A 12,192-nucleotide genomic window follows, 5' to 3' on the forward strand; every position below is an offset into this window, starting at 1 on the left:
TCTTCTTCGTTGTTGGATACTAATGAGATTCTCATCTCTTCTTGGTTGCATGCATTCCATAATTTTTCAAATGATGGAGTTTCTTTCTACCTGTTGAGTCCTGAAGCAAAAGCACTCCATGTAGGTTGAAATCCCAATAATGTAGTAATCACTAGCTCTGTACAATCTCATCATTGGCTAGAAGGTCATCTCTAATTCTAGCTATCTTTACAAAGAAGGAAGCCACAGTGTCATCTATTGTCATTTTTGTGGTCCTTAACTCATTCTTTAGACTTGCTACTTGATTGATGTTTTTGATAGTGAACAATTTTGGTAAGGCTTCATACATTTCTTGAGCATAGTCTATGTTGGAAATGTATGGGACAAGATTGTCCTTTATACTTTCTACCAGTAGTGTCATAGCCAATATTTCTGACTCTCTAAACTTCACTTTATCTGCATCACTAGATCCTTCGGTACGTTTCTTCACTTTTCCTTTGACCAAATCCAAGACTTTGTTCTTTTCAAGAATGAGGTCCATTCTCTTCTTCCATGCCATGTAATGTGATGGTCCTTCCAATTTGTTCTCTCCCTTTATTGTGTTAGACATTGTCCTTGAAGGTAGTGTTAAAAAATCAGAAAGGTAGAAATATTTTCTTATACTTGATAATTACTTGTGATGTTCTTGACTTCTTATTAGTTTTCTTTATATCTTCCTTCTTTTAGTTCATCAAGCAATTACCAAAGCAATAACACATTAAACAATGGACATTAGATGTAGGTTCATAGCCAGGGGAAAACCCCTGTAGGGGTAAACCCCATCAGTGATTCTTCCTTCAATAGTTTTCCGGAGATATTCCAAGACTCTTGACCTTAACACAAACTTTCCTCCACACCAAGTCAACCTTCCTCTTCTCTTGCAGATGATCCTACTTGACCTTGCAGCAGCAACAACAATAGTGGCAACACTTTCTTCGACCCAACAACTTCTATCTTGCCTTGGAGACTTCGATCTTCACTGGAATACTTCGATCTTCTCTTAGAAACTTCGATCTTGGCCCAATACAACTTCTAAAGGTAGCAACATCCAACAACAACAACATTCACACAAATACTTTGATCTCATAGCAGCAACATACGACAACTGGCTACGACATCAACAAGAGAACTTTGATCTTCAAAACCAGGGCACGAGAGAGAGATAGATGCCCCAAAATTTCGATCTTCTTCCTTTCCTTCTCCTAGACCAAACTCGCACTTCCTTTTCTTCCTCTATTTCACACTTTTTCCAGCTTTAAGAGATATCGAACTTGCTTGTGAGAGAGTGCTTCAAATGGAATTCGTACTGCTTCATTTATAGTAATTGGGTGAGGTCGAATAGCCCTCTTTGAGGCCGACTTAATCATCTTAAGGCCGACTTGGTGTGGAGACAACATAATTCATATTTGACTCAATACTTAACCCTTTACATGATTCAAAAGCCCAAGAAGGGTCTCTTTAAAAGTACAATGACTCTATTAACTCAGAATAAATCCTAGAGGTCTTCAATGGGGACTTTGAGAGTGCTTCAAATGGAATTCGTACTGCTTCATTTATAGTAATTGGGTGAGGTCGAATAGCCCTCTTTGAGGCCGACTTGATCATCTTAAGGCCGACTTGGTGTGGAGACAACATAATTCATATTTGATTCAATACTTAACCCTTTACATGATTCAAAAGCCCAAGAAGGGTCTCTTTAAAGGTACAATGACTCTATTAACTCAGAATAAATCCTAGAAGTCTTCAATGGGGACTTTGACCTAAAACATGATGACCCAAGCTTGAAACCCATGCTTTAATAGGTCATAATAATAATAAATATTATTATAATAAAAATTCTTTTCCTTATTCTCTTGACAAATACATTGCAAGATGACTCAAATACATTAAATGAAGACCGAACCTAGTTACATTTTTTTACACTCCCTCTTAACTAGGGAGGTATTCATCATATACAAGTACAAGGAAGATCTCAACTATATGAACCATTGAGAATTTTTAGGCACTGCAATGCCATGGACTCGATTCCTAACAAAGGCAATCTATCCATTGGTCTCTCAACAGTTTAGGCACTGCAATTCCATGGACTAGATTCTTGACTAGGGCAATCTATCCAAGTGGGAATAAGATGGACTCAAGATTTCGACATCTCTAGGTACCATCAGGCTTACTTGCTAACCATCAACCCAGGGATCTAGGTGTGTATAAAAAAAACCTGTATCAACACCACCTTTCCAACTTCGGGACCTAGACATCAACACAATGTGCTGGCCAGATGTCCTCCTAGGCAATGCTTCACTCACAAAGCTTCAACACTCACCAATCTCTCCCAATCAAACTAATTGGTAACCAACATGCTATCTTCGAGAGATTCACCAGTACAAACACAACCCCAATTAATAATATACTTTCATCTATACATAATCAAGTACAAACCTTCGAGGTCTTTCAGACAACAGGTATTACTTCTCAAACCAGTAGGACTATCTATCGAATCTTTGACAAAAGATTCCTTGATCATACATTTTCCTTTCCCACTTCACATGCAACAACATATCCTTCAAAATTCATTCTCGAATCAAAACTATGCTATGCCCTCCCTCTCAACCAGGGAGCTTCCCTTTATCTAGGCTCCCTCTTAATCTCAAGGAGATCTCTCTTATTCAGGCTCCCTCTTAACCTAGGGAGATCAACTTCTTTTCTTCGACATCGAAGAATCTTTTGTGGCTTCCAATCATTTCATCAAAGTTATCATCATCCACATCATGCTTATCACATCAACGAACATCTTCACCATATTGAATATTGTGTACCTGCACAACTTAGATAGCAAGTACAACCAAATCTATAGAAGCATGAAGTTAGCCATATCAAAATTACGGAAGCATTTCAACTTTATATATATCAGATACCCAAACTTAATTATAAACAAGAGACACATACTCTTCAACATCTTGCTAGGGACTTTGTCATAAACCCTAGACTACTTCATAACAACTTTCATTACATCTAGGGTTTCAATGTTTCTTCCAAAGGTATGACATACCCTACTACAACATATAGCAAACCCTAGAAACAATTTAAACAAATATAGATCTACAAAGCATCTAACAACTTATAGAATTAATATGTTAGACTTCTCCCTAGGGCCTCATACAAATCTTAGATTTCATACATGAGAATTAATCAATCAAAATCAATCACAACTTAGTTATCACAATGACCATCTTCCACTAGGATTGGTTGCAAACCCTATATTTTTCAATCAAACATCAATTACAACTAGAAATCGTATTTCAACAATCTTACACAAATCTCAAATTATCACATTGTCATCATACATAAGAGATTTTCACTTCTACTAAGGTTCAACTCCAAAACCCTAGAATTTCACATATATTATCATCCTAGAGAAACAAACTTTGATTAGGGTTGAGTTCCAAACCCTAGGATTCACGATCATCGATAAACAGGGCAACTCATACATCTAGGACTTCATCATCATGCATAGGCATTTTGTATCATGTGTTAGTCAAACCCAACTTCACAAATATCAGTAAGTGTTTAGACATACAACAAACTTGATTAGACTAGGGTTTGATCGAAGAAACACACATTCCAAGGAAATCATTTCTAAGACATTATAAGGGTCTTGCTTACACATTCCACCAAACCCTAATGAGTTAATGTTTCAATATAAGAACATAACAAACCTAAAATTACCAATACTTTAAAGGTTTGGGATTTAGACTTTAACATTGAACCCTAACAAGTTAGCTTTCCTTGATCATACCAAGATCCCAAGCATGACATGATCAACAAAGACTTCAAATAGCATTTCTCAATAACCCTAAGCAGTTTAAAGTTTCAAACATTAACATTAGCATACCCTAAGGTTAGGGTTTTCCAGAGAACCTGTCTAGGGTTCTATAAAATCAGTGAAGAATACGAGTGGGGCAGATTTATCGAGTGATGAATCACCCAAAATAAGAATCATTATGATTCAATATAGCTAGACATAACAATGTTAGTAATAGATTGTCAAATGAATAAACATTTATTATAAATAAATCAATGTTTTATAGTTTAAGACATACCTTTGTTTCTTGAGAAACCTTATCTTGGGTGGCTCTCTTCCATATTCCTTGAGGATATAGCAGATGTTTTCCTAATCAAGACAATAGAGGGAGAATGGTGATTAGTATTTATTTAATATGATCAAAACTTAAATAAGTACATGAAACCAAAAACTGAAAGGAAATGAGATACTTATCTTTGGGAGATGTTGGGGGCTCCCCCCAAAGCTTGAGGGATACCTATAAACTTATAAAAACAAAAGAAAAATGTCTTTTCCAAAAACATGTTAAAAACCTATAAATTCTAATCATCAAAAATATAAAATAAGATATCTAATACTACAAGCAAAAGACTTAGTTGTGTAATTCCCTTACGTTAGATACTTCGGGTTTTTCTTTCTTTGGATCTTCTTCTTCAACGATGTTAGCATGATCTCTATCTCTCTTCTTATCCTTTGGATTGACGGCACATCCACTCCTATAGTGTCCCTTCTTATGACATTGATAACATTCTACCTTAGACATGTCTACTTTCTTCCTTGGTCCTTTCGATTTCTTTCCTTTGTGTTGAGTAGTGTAGGCATTTGAAACTCCTCAGGATTGGCAACTAGTGAGATCCTTAATTCTTCTTGAATGTAGGTAGTCCATAGTTCTTCAAAAGTGGGAGCTTCTTTCCAATTGTTAAGTCCTGCAGCAAATGCACCCCAAGTAGGTGGAAATCCTAATAGAGCAGTGATGACGAGTTCTTTATTTGGAACAATTTCATCAATGGCCAAAATATCATCTTTGATTCTTGCGATCTTCACAAAGAAGGAGGCCACTGTATCTTCTCTAGTCATCTTTGTGGTCCTTAGTTCATTCTTCAAGCTTGCTACTTGATCAATGTTCTTAATAGCTAATAACTTTGACAAGGCTTCATACATTTCCTGAGCATGATTGATGTTGGCTATAAATGGGACAAGGTTGTCCTTTATTCCTTCTACCATTAGTGTCATGGCCACCAATTCTAATTCTTTGAACTTTACTTTGTCAACATCACTGGAGTCATCTGTAGGCTTCTTTACTTTTCCTTTGGCCAAGTCTAGTACCTTGTTCTTTTCAAGGATGAGGTCAATCCTGTTCTTCCAAGACCTGTAGTTTGAGGCTCCTTAAAGCTTGTTCTCTCCCTTGATTGAAATGAAATGAAATGAATGATTTTAATGACATCCACGAGGCTGAGCAACCTATGGGACCTAGAGCATAACAACCTTAACTCATCTTCATATTCCTTTCGATGTCGAATCTTCGACTATGAACCTTGACTAGAAGATGTTGGATTGTGTTAGACATTGTCTTTGAAGATAGTAGACTTCTTCCCTTGAATAATCCTTTTGAATGATTCCTTGATGAAGTGTTTGAGATTACCTTTTTCTTCTTTCTTCACCAAAGTTGTGATACCATGTTAGAAAATCAAAAAGGAAGAAAGATTTTCTTATACTTGATAATTACTTGTGATGTTCTTGACTTCTTATTAGGTTTCTTTATATCTTCTTTCTTTTAGTTCATCAAGCAATTACCAAAGCAATAACACATAAAACAATGGACACCAGATGTAGGCTCACAGCCAAGGCAAAATCCCTCTCTAGGGGAAAACTCAATCAGTATTTCTTCCTTCAATAGTTTTCCAGAGATATTCCAAGACTCTTGACCTTAACACAAACTTTCCTCCACACCAAGTCAACCTTTCTCTTCTCTTGCAGATGATCCTACTTGACTTGGCAGCAACAGCAACAGTGGCAACACTTTCTTCGACCCAACAACTTCTATCTTGCCTTGTAGACTTCGATCTTCATTGGAATACTTCGATATTGTCTTAGAAACTTTGATCTTGGCCTAATACAACTTCTAGAGGCAACAACATCTAGCAACAACAACTTCGACCTATACTTTGATCTTGCAGCAGCAACATTCAACAATTGGCTATGGCAGCAATAAGAGAACTTCGATATTCAAAACCAGGGCACGAGAGAGAGAGAGAGATAGATGCACCAAAATTTCGATCTTCTTCCTTTCCTTCTCCTAGACCAAACTTGCACTTGCTTTTCTTCCTTCCTCTATTTTGCACTTTTTCTAGCTTTAAGAGATATCGAACTTGCTTGTGAGAGAGTGCTTCAAATGGAATTCGAACTGCTTCATTTATAGTAGTTGGGTGAGGTCGAATAACCCTCTATGAGGCCAACTTGATCATCTTAAGGCCGACTTGGTGTGGAGACAACATAATTCATATTTGACTCAATACTTAACCTTTTTACATGATTCAAAAGACCAAGAAGAGTCTCTTTAAAAGTACAATGACTATTAACTCAAAATAAATCCTAGAAGTCCTCAACGGGGACTTTGACCTAAAACATAATGACCTAATCATGAAACCCATGCTTTAATAAGTCAATAATAAAAAATATTTTCTTTATTCTTTTGATAAATACATTACAAGATGACTCAAATACATTAAATGAAGTTCGAACCTAGTTACATTTTCCAACAGGTAGTAAGCTTTTTCCGTTATAAGATCTCCTTATATGATCCCTTGCTCAATCCTTTTGAGGCTTCTTAGACTCCTTTTAGTAGATCCTCACGTTGCCTTTTTCCTTCTTTATCTTAGCTCTAATATCATGTTAGAAAATCGGAAAGGCAAAAAGATTTTCTTATATAGATAATTACTTGTGATTCTTTTATCTTTATGTTCTTCTTTTACTTTTAGTTCATCAAGCAATTACCAAAGTAATAACGCAATGACACCAAATGTAGGCGGACAACCAGGGGAAAACCCTTATCTAGGGGAAAACCCAGTCAACAATTCTTCCTTCAATAGTTTCACGGGATAATCCAAGACTCTTGACCTAGACAAAGATTTCCTCCACACCAAGTCAGCCCTCACTTCCTCCATGCAGATGAATACCCTTCAAAAGCAACTTCAACCTAGCAACAACAACTTGCAGTAGCAGCTTCGACCCAACAATTGGCAGCAACAGCAACAACAAATTTGACCTAGCAACAACAACTTCGACCTAGCAAAAACAACTTGCAATAGCAGCTTCGACCCAACAATTGGCAGTAGCAGCAACAACAACTTCGACTAGACAAAGAAAAACTTCAATCTCCCTAGATACTCCACTTGAGTCAGAGATAGATGGCCCAAAATTTCAACAGGCCCAAAATTTCACATTGCCCAAGGCCAACGCTGGGCTAGGAGAGGCTGACGCAGTCTAGATTGGGCAGACGCTGGGGTTTTTGGGGCAGATTGGTGCTGAGTAGCTGCCGGAAGGATTATCCGGGGTTTCAGCTTGTAGATTTGTCAGCAACTGAGAGGTATCACTGCCAAGGAAATTCTCTGTTGGGTGGGCTAGTTTCGGCACCCAGATGCCAATCTGCCCCAGAAACCCCAACGTCTGCCCAATCTGGACTGCGTCAGCCTCTCCTAGCCCAGCGTTGGCCTTGCGTCAGCCCCAGGAGGCCCTGCGTCAGCTCTCTGACCCTCTGCGCAACACTTAGCTGCCTCTGCGTGGCCCTGCGTGAGCACTGGCTACTCCTGCGTCACTCTCTCTGGGTGCTCTGCTGCTCTCCCAACACTATCTCTGCCTCTCTGTCTCTCTGTACTCAAGTGCCCCTCAGTTGCATCTCCCGATCACTAATTCTATCTCTCTTAGCAAACCCCGCTCTAGAGAATAGAATGATTGATCACTCTGGTGTATTCTCCAAGTGACCCTTAAGCCTCCTCTTATACTTTTCCTGTTGACATATCAACGGCCGAGATTAAGTCTCTAATCAACGACTAAGATTAGATCTGGCTTGATCCATGTCTTTTGGACCATTCTAACACAAATTCATATTAATACACATTAATATTTTATTTTATTTTAAAAATATTAATTATTTTAATATCTCTTGATCTGTTTAGAATCTGCCCAAACCCTTTCTGGGTATTGGACATCTCATGTGCCCCAACCTATCCACCAAATTTCGTGGCTAGAGCACATTTGATGCTACCCCAAATCAATAGATAGTAAATCAGAAAATGTAGTAGGGGTTTTTGATGTGTTAGATTCAGGAATTTTCACAATGTCTTCTTTCTTCCCTCCAAAATTTGCACCCTTTTCTAGCGCTTTTCCAACTTCACACTTCTTAGCATATTGCTTTTGGATGTCGAACTTATGAGGGAGAGAGTGAATGCTCCAAATGAATTTGAATTGCCTTGTATATATAGCCTTCCAGTGAGGTCGAATTGTCCTTCTTGAAGCCAACTTGATCTTTTTGTGGCCGACTTGGTGTGGAGGGGAGAAATAACATATTTGACTCAATATTAATTCTTTTCACATGATTCAAAAGCCCAAGAAGGGTCTCTTTTAATGGACAATGACTCAAATGACTTAGAATAAATCCTAGAAGTCCTCAATGGGGACTTTGACCTAAAACGTGATGACTGAAGCATGAAACCCATGCTTTAATAAGTCATAATAATAATAATAAAAATATTTTCTTCATTCTTTTTGATAAATACATTTCCTTGTGACTCAAATACATTTATGAAGACTGAACGTAGTTACATATTTATACATATTTGACAGATTGAATCATTGTTTTTTGGGTAACATATTTGTATGGAGTTACTAACCTCTCTCCCATTCCTTCACTTTGTTTCATTTTTCATAAATTTGCATCCCTCAACCTTGCATGTTTAGGCTTCAGGGGCATCTCATATGCATAAGTGTCTCTCTCATTTTCAAATTACATTGGACGATTGCATTCTTAATTATTAGTGGCATCCCATAAAAATTTTCATGGTTAACTCCTCTGTGTGAATCTCATCTATTTATTTCACTATTAGCAATCTCATCTAGTTGCTATTACAAATTTGAGGTTTTCTCGTGCTCCAATCACCAAATCTAATAAGTGAAAGATAACCTCTAATAAGCATACATAAGTGTGAGACAAGAGGATATTGCCATCGTTATTGCCATTGTGTTTTAAGTTTTTCACATTCCTAATTATTACATTATATGTAAGAGTAATCCTAACAAACATATTAAGATTGTCTTAAAATAACATTGCTTCATCTTGATTGTTCATCCTAAAGTATTGAAGCATCTTTATTAAATTAAGGCAATTTGGCATTTGTTCACATTTTCACCCTCATTCTAGGTTTTCATATCATAGATTTATGGGCATTCCTAACTTGCTTGCAAATTGTATTGTCATCAATGGGGTACTTTTCATTTTGCAGCTATCTAATTGGCTCTTCTTGTATCTCATTTGAGTGGCATTACATTTCATTGGTAATTAGAGTTGTGGGTTTTAATTATTGTCATTGCATTGCAATATTTTATCATAACTCATTGCTCTAGTTGTTAAGCTAACTGTCCCTTGAAGCACCATTTATCCTGTAACTTGAAGTTATTCTCATCATTTTGCAAGTTTATAATTCATTGAGCATTGTTGTTTAAGGCACTGGTCTCTTAACTGTTTAATATTTAGAGTCATAATAATCTAATTAGATCCATGTCAAATTTGTTAGAAAATCCGAAAGGGAGAAATTTTTTCTTATGTTGATAATTACTTGTGACATTATTATAGTCTTATTAACTTTCTTTATGTTGTTCTTTTGTCTTCTTATCATCAAGCAATCATCAAATCAAAACATGAAGGTCAACGACACCAGATATAGGAACTCAATCAGAGAGAGCTAAAACCCCTCTATATGGGAAAACCGAGTCAAACTCTTCCACTAGCAAATTCAAATTGAGATAGACCAAGACCTTAGACCATATCAAATGACCTTCCTCCTCCACCAAGTCAGCCCTCAAAATGTCCTTCCAAACTTCAAAGATCAACTACAATAACACTGCATCAATAGTGCATCAAATATTGCATCGGCCCTACTGCTTTAGAATTTCGGCCCAACTTCAAATCTGCAACTTCGGCCCTCCCGCAGCTTCAACTCCTTCGCTTGTGTGAGACAAAAAGAGAGAAAATTCGACTTCTTTTGCTTGACAAAGACTTCCTTCTCCATCGCTAGGTTTTTCTCCTTAGAATTTTGCACCCTTTTACTGCTTCGGGCGATTGCAGATCGAACTTGAGTTAGTGTATCTCCAAATGAATTGAACTCCCTCTATTTATATTGCTTCCATTAGGTCTATTACCCACCATTTTGTGGGTGATATCCCTAGGAGAAATTTTTTCGCCAAGATGGTCCTCAACCGGCAACCAACAACCCCTTGCAGCGACCAACTTGCTTGCTGTGCCACTTCTTCGCCACCTGAGCCAGCCATGTGGTCCCTCACCCATCTTCGATGATCGTATGTTTGAAGGTGGGCCTCTCGAACCTAAAGATATGCCTTGTCACTTGGTAATTGAGTATTGTAGTTTGCTTATCATGGACACTTTTGGGCATGGATTAATGGGGTGATTCGGCGAAAAGAATGGGCTAGGTCTGCACTCTTGTCCCCTAGACCCCTTTTGTATGTTAACCTTGGATTCTAGTCCTGTGGGATCTCTTTTATTGACCCTTTGGCTTTAGGGATAATACTTCATGGGAAACACTGATTTTGGTTGCGTGGTCCCGCTCCCTCATCCACATATATTACCCCCTTTCCACTCATTATAACCCCATTCATCATTTCCTCCACCTGGGTCCACATTCCTCCATTGTGTCCACATAGTGTTAGCTTTCCTCTTTCCCCATGCCCACACCTTGGGTTAGGCTTGGAATAATGCCTCAAAGGTTGATGCAGCTGAAAAAGAAAAGTAAAATCATAATTGGCCACAATCAACAGGAAAATGTACCACAAAATGCAAAAGATGGCTGGGACAAACACATTTAGCATGTGGGCAAAAGCCAATACATGAGGTCTACCCCATCATTATGGCCATCACTATGGTTCCTACAAGCCCTAGATGAGCGTCCTTTATCATTTAGGAACACATGATTTCCGCAACCCTTAGTGGGCAATGAACCGCTCTACCTTAAAGGGGTTATCCACTGCTATATCTCACACATCATGCTCTTACCCCTTGAGCCTCGAGTAGTTAATTAAAGAAAATTCATAAAAGGAAAAATGCATATAAAGAAGGGTGGAAAAATCAAGGTCAGGGAACCTCATGTACCACGATTGCTCCCTCCTATAGATTATATGCCCAAATATGGGCTTCCCTTTTATTAACCACCCTTGTACCCCAACGTGTGACCCAGGGCCGCCCTTTTCATCCCCTACTCCATTCATCGCTTTGTCACATGCCACCACCCTTTAAAGGATGTACCTTGGACATATTATCCCATTTAGAAGGAGAAACCACCTAATAGGATGTTTGATCAACCCAATTTGGAGCTTGGAGACATTAGCACATGCTAAAGCTCATTATGGAAGGGCATGCCATTATGAAGCCCCCACTTGTTGTCCATGGTTTGTGAGATCTTTTACTCGATTTCCTTGATGACTTGTTGTACTGGAAGGCTAGGGGACGCATTGGATCTTATGTAGGATTGCAGGTGGTCTCCATCTTGGGTTTGGTCTCCCAATACAGGGTCCTAACCCTCTAGAGGGTCCATTGGCACACGTAGTGTGTGTGTTGAGAGCGACGGGCCTCCACAACAGTAGACAACACTCCATGGATCCCCAGAGATGTTCAGAGATCACTCGAGATTCACCTATTGGACGAGGAAGATGCACTTGGTTCACCTTTTCCCAGCTAGCCCCACAGTGGTACCATGAACTTGGCAGATGACCTAGGACTTGTATGCTGATGTCGCATCACCTACGCCATCATCTGAAGCCCTTACAAATGGTCTACATGCATCTTCGACTCACTTGGAGACCCATGATGTCACTTGTGTGCCCTCACAGCGATTGGGAGCACCATAAGTTTATTTTGTGGAGAATAAGGGGCCAACCCCTTGTCCATTACTTTTGGAAGTCCAATTCATCATTTTGGCACTTATGGACTTCATCAGGCCACTTAAAGAGCTCAAAAACATGCATTATTGATTATTCGACCTCTTGGGAGGCTTATTATTTTGTTTATGAGCTAGTTTGGTGGGCTTGTCACCAAAAGATATAGTTATTTG

General features: G+C 38.5%; 1 protein-coding gene across 1 annotated transcript in view; it reads left to right on the plus strand.

Annotated features, from left to right (window-relative positions):
• Positions 1–12,192, plus strand: part of LOC149174084 (casein kinase 1-like protein 2) — a 150,761-nt gene that overhangs the window by 52,651 nt on the left and 85,918 nt on the right. The window lies entirely within an intron of this gene.

Source organism: Pinus tabuliformis, chromosome 4_1 (assembly GCF_031772625.1).
Source record: "Pinus tabuliformis cultivar Carrire ecotype Pingquan chromosome 4_1, CPIR1, whole genome shotgun sequence".
Taxonomy (NCBI): Eukaryota; Viridiplantae; Streptophyta; class Pinopsida; order Pinales; family Pinaceae; genus Pinus; species Pinus tabuliformis.